Raw genomic sequence first — 8,157 nt, forward strand, 5'->3', positions numbered from 1 at the left:
CGCCCTAGAAATCTTGATAGACACACTAGGTAGATTTGAATAATAAAATGGAAGTCAACTAAAGAATCAAATCCACAGAGAAATAGGAAGGTAAAAAAAAATGTGATGCGTTAAATTAAAAACACAAAGATAGGGGCCGGGGAGATGGCTCGGTGGAATGAGCGCTTCCCTAGCAAGTGCAAGAGTCTGAGTTCAATCCCTGGTTCCACAAAAAAAAAAAAAAATCACTTTCCTAAAAACACAAAGATAGAAAAAGTTCTCTCAAGCTGGGCATGGTATTGCATTCCTATCATCCCAGCATTCAGGAGGCTGAGGCAGGAGAATCCTTATGAGTTTGAGACCAATCTGGGCTACAAAGTGAGTTCAAGGCCAGCCCAAACTGCATAGTGAGACCCTGTCTCAAAAAGACAAATAATACCCAGGCCCCACCCCCAGGTGCGCAGAGCCAGTGATGGAGTCTGGGTGTGGTGGCGCACCTATAATCCCAGCACTTGAGAGGCAGAAATCAGGAGGATCACTACTAATGTGGGCTGTGTAGTGAGACCCTGCACACATACAAAAAAAAAGAAAAGTAAGACAGTAATTTCTAGTTTAAATCTGTCTAGAACTCCAGGAGAGTCAAGATTATACAGGTAAGATTTTTTGTTTTCAAAGAAATAATGGGGGCTGGCAAGATAGCTCAGCAAACTGAAGTGCCTGCTTAGGCAAGCTTAGGCAAGCGCTGGGACCGTGGTTCAATCCAGGTACCACATGCTGCACTAGCCCTGCCCCCAGGGCAGGCTGAGCCAGCCACAAAAAAAAAAAGCTTTCCAAACTGATAGGACATAAACCTACAGATTACTATGAATAATAAGAATAAATGAAAAGACCTAGGAAAGATAGCTCAGTAACATAAGCACCTGCCCGACAAACACAAGGTCCTGAGTCCAATCCCTAGTACAAAAAAAAAAAAAAAAAAAATGAAAAGAAATCTATATTAAAACTGAGAGGGGCCAGGGAGATGGCTCAGTGGAATAAGCACTTCCCTGGCAAGCGCAAGGGCCTGAGTTCAATCCCTGGTTCCGCAAAAAAAAAATAAAATAAATAAACAGAAGTTAAAAGACACATATTAAAGTCAATTGTATTAGTTTCATGAACTGGATGGCTTGAAACAATAGAAATCATAGTCAGACTGTTGTAGGACTTGAGATGTAGCTCAATGCTTGGCATGTAGGAAGCCCTAGATTTGATCCCCAGCACTATAGGCTAGAAGTGCAAAAAACTTTTTAAGGGCTTAGATATTACAGATTAGCTCTACAAAAAGGGTGAGAAAGAATGCCCGACTCATTTAACAATGTTCATTAAAATATTAATGCCAAAACCACACAAAGATAATGCAAGAATATTAAATTGTAAAGCAATTACAACAAAAGGTACAGAATTTAACAGTACTCTTTTTTTAATGTAATCTTTATTTGATACAGGGTCTTGCTACATAGTTTGTTTATTTATTTTTTGGCAGAACCAGGGATTGAACTCAGACCCGCAAGCACTTATTCTACCGAGCCATCGCCCTGGCCCCTATATGTAGTTTAAACTTGTAGTAATCCTCCTGTCCCAGTTTCCCCAGCACTGGGATTACAGGCATGCACCACCACGCCGGGTTTTGGTGCCTTACATGGCATGCCTGAGTTCCAGGCCAGTTCCGAGTTCCATTGGCATGCAGTACCTGAGACCACTGAACTGTCTCCCCAACCCTCAACAGTGTACTTCAAAGATAGTCCACATGTGATCCCAGCTACTCAGGGCTGAGGTAGGAGGATCATGAGTTTAAGGCTACCCTGGACTTGGTGAGACCCTGGATAAAGAAAGAAGAAAGGAGGAGAAGGAAAAAGGAACAAGGTGAAATGAGATTGGGGATGGAATTCAGTGGTAAGAAAGCTTGCCTGCCATGCACAAGCCTAGAGTTTAATCCCTAGCACTATGGGTGTGGACAAATTGTTATTCACAGTGATAGGATTGTCATCATTAAAGTTTTCTTGTTTTGTGGCATGAAACCCAGTTTTATGCATGCTAGCCAGATGCTATAACCCTGAACAACATCGCCAGCCCTTTTTTAAATTGATACAAGGACTCAGTATGTTGCCCAGGCTGACCTCAATCTCTCAATCTTCCTACCTCAGTCTCTAGAGTAGGTGGTGTCACGGGCACACCCCACCATGCCCAGCTTCCCATACAGTTTTCCACATAAAATAATATAGATGGGTTAAAAAAAAACAAATCTAACTAAATATTAATCAAATAATAAGTTATCTAGAAACAAGATATATTTTAAAAAACAAAAGGTATGCTGTATCTTCCTTAGAAAATATAATCATTAAAAAAATACCCAAAGATACCCTGATAGGGCCCGGAGAGATAGCTCAGTAGAATAAACGCTTGCCTGGCAAGCACAGGGTCCTGAGTTCAATCCCCAGTATGAAAAAAAAAAAAAAAAGATACCCAGATAAAAAGATGTACTAATGACTCATAAATGTATACAAGCCAGGTATGATGTTACATGCCTAGAATCCCAATAACCAGAGGCTTAAGCAGAAGGATCATGACTATATAGCAATTCAAGGCCAACCTGCAATACATAGTGAGATCATATATTTTCAATACAAAGCAAAACAAACAACATGACAAGATACCTTAAGATAAACAATGCAAACTGAAACTACACAAAGCCAGGCTTGATGGTGCATTCCTATAATCCCAGAACTCAGGAGGCTGAGACAGGAGGATTACCATGAGTTTGAAGCCACCCTACACTACATAGTGAAACCCTGTCTCAAATAAAACAAAAAAATTATTTCTCATCAAATTGGCAAAAAAAAATATGAAAGCTTGACAACAGACAGTAAAGCCTGAAGAAACAGACACTTCCACATTGCTGGGAGATTATGGAGTAATACAATTTCTCTGAAAGGTTTTAAGGCATTATCTAACAAAACTACATATGCATGTACCCTAGTTTTAGCAAGTAACTTGTTTCTAAAAAGTAGCATGCTAATTAAACGTTACTGGGCTCTAGACAGCTCACCTCTCCTTTTTTAAAAAAAATTTTTTTAATTTATCTAAAGAACTACATGTGATTTAATACTCATGAACTTCACTTTAATGAGGCTGTCTTCAAAGTAGACTTTTTATTTATTTATTTATTTATTTTAGCGGAACTGGGAATTGAACTCAGGCCCTTGCACTTGCCAGGGAAGCACTTGTTCCACTGAGCCATCTACCTGGCCCCAAGGTAGACCTTTTCAAAAGAACTGATGCTGGGCTGGCAAGATAGCTCAATGGACTAAGTGCCTCCTTAGGCAAGCCCAGGGCCAGGGTTCAGTCCCAGGCACCACAGGCCCCACCGACCCCACCCCCGGGTGCACTGAGCAGGCCACTGAATCCGGGAATGGTGGCGCACTCCTGTAATCCCAGCGTACAGGAGGCTGAAAACAGGAGGATCACTGTGAGTCCCAGTTGTGTAGTGAGACCTTGTACCAAATACATTTTAAAAAATAATTGATGCTTAATCCAGTCATTCTATCTGCCTTGGCATAATTCTTCTCTCTACTTGAATTATGGACAATGACAACTTCAAAACTGTTATGGTCTTATATCCAATTTCTTCTGGCAATTTACGTTTTTGGAGCCTAGAATTTGAATTGTACATAGTATTGGTATCTTGACACATGACCCTTATTCCTTAATCATTCATTTCTATTATTGAAAGTCAACATTTTTCAGTAAATATTAGGCAAAATGTTACAGGCCTCATTGTCACCACTGTGAATGTTTACTGCGATGAAAACATGACCTATGTCTCAATTTTGGCCACATTGACCAATTCTGGACACCAATCAATATTTCATCCTGATTCAAAATGTTGCCTACTCGAGTTGGATTCCAGGTTCTTGCTTGGTACAAAAATTTGAACAAAACAAGCAAAAAAAAAAAAAAAAAAAAAAAAAAAAAAACCAGTGGCAAAGTTTATTGAAGAAAGTAAAAGGGAAGAGTGGGAGAGAAACTGGCTTTGCAGAGTGAGCTTGAGTCATGTAAAGAAGAGCAAAATAGGGCAAGAGCAGAGACAAAAGCACATGCTGCATCTGAGAAATAGACGTGGGTTATCATAAAAGGTTATTGCACTGGCTCACTGTGGCTGCCTTGATTTTATATTGTCCAAATCTTGAGGAAACCTGTGAGATCCTGTATCTCATGCTGACATTGGGTTCAGGTCATTCCATTGAGAACCTGCCCCACTTCTTGAGAAAAGTCCACAAGCAGGGCCTTGGGAACAGTTCTGTGCATGTGTCTGAGATATTGTAATTAACCGATCACACCTAATTTCCCACACAGTTTTTGACAAGTCCTAATCTCACTAGAACTCACCCGTCCCATTTCTGTAGCTATGTTTGTTGGGTCTCCATCACTGTAACAAAAGACCTGAAATAATAACTTAGAAAAGGTTTATTTTGTTTCATTCTTTTTTTTTTAATTTTATTTATTTATTTATGTGTGTGTGTGTGTGTGTGTGTGTGGCCAGCTCAGCCCACCAGGGGGCGGCACTGGCTGGCATGTGGCGCTGGGGGATTGAACCGTGGTCCCTGTGCTTTGCTAAGCTTGTTCTAAGTAGGTGCTTTAGACCACTGAGCCATCTCACCAGCCCCTTTGTTTCATTCTTTTAGAGAATGATTGCGTGGCCTCTGGCTTGGGTGTTAGATGGTAATGTTGCAGACCATGAGGCAGAGAAAAGCTGCTCCACTGATGCCTAGGAAGCAAAAGGAGGAAGAAGCTAGGGTCCCACTACACCCCTGCTTTTTTTTTTTTTTTTCTTCTTTTTTCAGGGTAAAGAACAAACACAGTCCCCCATGACTACGAATTATGTAGTCAAGTTTCCCACATTTGGGGAATCACAGGGGTCAGCACATCTGGAGTGCAATGGATGAGCCTCACCCTGAGAAAACCACCATTGTGATCAGAGTATCTCCCCCGCCAGGTAAGGATCCACGATCCCCTTTCAGGGTACACCCCCAGTGACCTAAGCACCTCCCACCAGGCCTATGTCTTAAGGGTTTCACCCCTGCCTAGGAGTACCACCCTGGGGAACAAGCCACTGACACATGGGCAGTTAGACACGAGCCTGGATTCAGAAGGCCGTTGGTGAGTCATCAGCAGGATGAGGACGATTGTTCTCTACCTATTATAGCAAGTTTGGTGGCTGAAAACAACCACAGTAGTTCATCATTTTGTGGATTGGAATTTTGAGCCTGTCACACCTGTGCAATTGCTCTTTCTACATGCTTCACCTGCAGTCTGTCCATCATATTCGGATGCCACATGAGCTGATGTACATGACCCCAGGTCTCTATTTTCAGTTCTGGCAGCAGGAATAGTTGGAAGTCTGGGCTTAACTGAAACTTTTGACCATCATGCCTACATGCCTACATATGGCTTCTATAGCACAGCTTCTTCTTTTAAAAATAATATTTTATTTATTTATTTGGTACAGGGTCTTGCTACACAGCTCACACTCGTAGTGATCCTTCTGCCTCAGCCTCCCCAGTGCTGGGATTACAGGTGTGTGCCACCACGCCCATTTTTAATGGTCAGCTCTGCACTGGGCTGGCACAGCATGTGGCACTGGGGATTGAACTTGGGTCCTTGTGCTTGCCAGGCAGGCACTTGGACTCCTGAGCCTTCTCCATGGCCCAGCACAGCTTCTTAAATGGCTGCTGATGGCTCTTAGCATATTCAAGAAATAGACAGTAGGAACTTAATTTCTTAAGACTCAAAATCTGCTACCTTCGCATCTCTGCCCAAGGGAACACAGAATCCCATTTCTAAAAGAATGCCAAAGCATTAAGGATGAGAGGACCAATGGTGTGACTGTAGACAAAGAAATGTAATTTCTATGCTTGGTTCACTCTCCTATAATCCCAGCTTGTTAGGAAGCTGAAGCAGGAGGATCACTAATTCAAGGCCCATCTGGGGAAATTAGCAAGAACATGTGTCAATAAATAAAGATGCCTGGAGGTACGCTCAGGGGTAGAGTGGCCTTGGGTTTGATTCTTAGTAGCTCAAAAAAAAAAAAAAAAAAAAAAAGTCATCCCAGCACTGAAACTTCTGTTTACAGACCAGTAAGTTAAAGATCCAGCAATTTCTGGATGAAGTGGTCCTCACCTGTAATTCCAGAACTCAGAAGGCAGAGGCAGAAGGATCACTGTGAGTTTGAGACCATGCTACATAATGAGTTCAAAGCCAGTCTCAACTACATAGGGAGACCTTGTCTCAGAAAACCAAAAGAAGAAAGAAGAAGAGGAAGAGGTGGGGGAGGAGAAGGAGAAACAGAGGCTGAGGACTATGTATCATATACTCTGATAAGCTAGTAACATAAAGATCTAGAATTTACATTGGATTTAGTGATATAGCTATCACTTGGGATGCCAAGGGCAGTCTGGGCAGTTGGATTAAATTTTTGATGGGTTCAAAAAAGAATGGGTTGGGAAAAATAAAGACTGGGTTTTAGCAATTAGAGAATTTTGCTATACATAGGAATGGGGCCATGAGCTGTAGTTCAGTGATACAGCACTGCCCAACATGTATAAAGATATGGGGTCAATATGTAGATACATACACAGACACTCAAAGGAGCAAGGAAGTGTACAAGGAGCTCCTGAAAGAAGCGAGGTCAACAAGGGTCCGTGCTGTACTTTTTTTTTTCCTAGATCTTTATGCTTTTATTTACTTATTTATTTATTTATTTATTTATTTTTGCAGAACCGGGTATTGAACTCAGGCCCTTGCACTTGTCAGGCAAGCGCTTATTCTACTGAGCCATCTCCCCGGCCCCCAAGATCTTTATGTTTTTGAGACAGGGTCTTGCTATGAATTTCAGGCTGGCCTCAAGTTCACTCATCGTGTAACCCAGGCTGGCCTTGAACTTGTAGTCATCCTTCTGCCTAGCCTCTACAGTGCTGGGATGACAGGCATGCACCACCACGCCCGGCTCCCATGGCCTGCGTTACTCATGTGCTCAAATACCTTCTCATATCATTCACTTCTGGTCATCTCTAGTCAGAACTTGTAGGTGAAAGAATAGTCTTTTACTTAATAGTTGTCTTTTATTCACCTGTTTTAGTTGAATAATAAGACTTGTGTTAAGTGTCTCTTAAAGCATTTAAATTCCAAAATGCATGCCAGAGCTGGTGGCGCACACCTGTAATCCCAGCCCTTGGGAGACTAAGGCAACAGGATCACTGCAAGTTCGAGGCCTTCCTGGACTACATATTGAGTTTGAGGCCAGCCTGAATTACAAAATGAAACCCTGTCAGGAAGAAGAAAAAAAAAACTAAATAAGTAACTTCCAAATTGCAAAGAGGAACATCATAATGTATATAATGTGTTTCGGTAATTGATTATACATATATACAACTCATTTGAACCATTTGGAGTTTTGGCTATGTGATTAATGTTCATATCAGGGAGTTGGAAAAGAATTTGCCACAGTAAGGCTTACAATTGTAGTTTTATGTCAAACTGTATAACTATAAATACTGGAAGGCAATATAGCAATATAGTATGAGGAAGGGCTCTGGAGCAGGACTGCCTGGGTTCAGACCTCTCCGTGCCTCAATTCTTACCTGGAATGGAGATAATAACTAGCCCATGTAGGTGCACGAACACAGTCTCTTGCTCCAGGGTCTGAGACAAGAGAATCTCTTCAGCCCAAGAATTCAAGGCTAGTCTGGACAGCAAGCCTCGACTTCATCTAAAAAACAATCACAGTTAAAAAAAAAAAAAAAGTAATTTATAATGTTAATACAAAGAATAAATGAGAAAAATATATGTAAAGTGATTAAAATAATAATCATTTTCCTGGCATGGTGGCACGTGCTCATAATTCTAAGACGATGGAGGCACACCTACAGCGCATGTGCTCCAGCAGGCTGTTTATATCACTGAAAGCTCCAAAAGGTTCACCATCACTGTTCTAGGACTTTGGAGGCTGAGACTGGAGGATCATACATTTTAGGACAGCCTGAACTACACAGCAGGACCCTAGGTCAAGAAAACAAAGATATAGTAATCACTTAGTATGTAGTAAATACTTGGGGACTGGGGAGATGGCTCAGTGGAATTAGC

General features: G+C 41.6%; 2 non-coding genes across 2 annotated transcripts; both read right to left on the minus strand.

Annotated features, from left to right (window-relative positions):
* Positions 1 to 3,775: 3,775 nt before the first annotated feature.
* On the minus strand, positions 3,776 to 3,907 carry LOC111818853. Its single transcript, XR_002822733.1, has one exon. It is a non-coding gene; the product is annotated as a small nucleolar RNA SNORA1 (small nucleolar RNA).
* A 949-nt stretch (positions 3,908 to 4,856) lies between these two features.
* LOC111818857 lies at positions 4,857 to 5,019 on the minus strand. Its single transcript, XR_002822736.1, has one exon. It is a non-coding gene; the product is annotated as a U1 spliceosomal RNA (small nuclear RNA).
* Between the last annotated feature and the right edge of the window lie 3,138 nt (positions 5,020 to 8,157).

This window comes from Octodon degus, unplaced genomic scaffold (genome assembly GCF_000260255.1).
Source record: "Octodon degus isolate 3935 unplaced genomic scaffold, OctDeg1.0 scaffold00104, whole genome shotgun sequence".
In the NCBI taxonomy this organism is placed as follows: domain Eukaryota; kingdom Metazoa; phylum Chordata; class Mammalia; order Rodentia; family Octodontidae; genus Octodon; species Octodon degus.